General features: G+C 53.1%; 1 protein-coding gene across 3 annotated transcripts in view; it reads right to left on the reverse strand.

Moving 5' to 3' along the window:
- Nucleotides 1-341, reverse strand: part of Atg5 (autophagy related 5) — a 103,480-nt gene that overhangs the window by 86,833 nt on the left and 16,306 nt on the right. The window lies entirely within an intron of this gene.

Below are 341 nucleotides of genomic sequence, written 5' to 3' on the forward strand. Positions count from 1 at the left end.
CACAGATGGCTGTGAGGTGCCATATGGGTATTTGGAACTCAAACAGGGTTCTGTGCAAGTGCAGCAAGTTTCTAAGCACTGAGCCATCTCTCCGGCCACTGTCCACCTTACTGAGCGCCACTAAATCTGGAGTTCATTGGTTTGAAGGCAGGGCTGGCTGGCCAGCGACCCCTACAGACCCTCCTGTCTCTGCCTCCCCAGAGCCCACGCTACGGCACATGGCATTTTTCATGTGGATCCTGAGGGGCTTAATTCCAGCTGTCACACTTACAAGGTAAGCACGTGACCAGCCAAGAAATCATGCCCACAGCATGAACAGTCATATGTAAGAGAGAGGGGGA

This window comes from Mastomys coucha, unplaced genomic scaffold (assembly GCF_008632895.1).
Source record: "Mastomys coucha isolate ucsf_1 unplaced genomic scaffold, UCSF_Mcou_1 pScaffold3, whole genome shotgun sequence".
In the NCBI taxonomy this organism is placed as follows: Eukaryota; Metazoa; Chordata; class Mammalia; order Rodentia; family Muridae; genus Mastomys; species Mastomys coucha.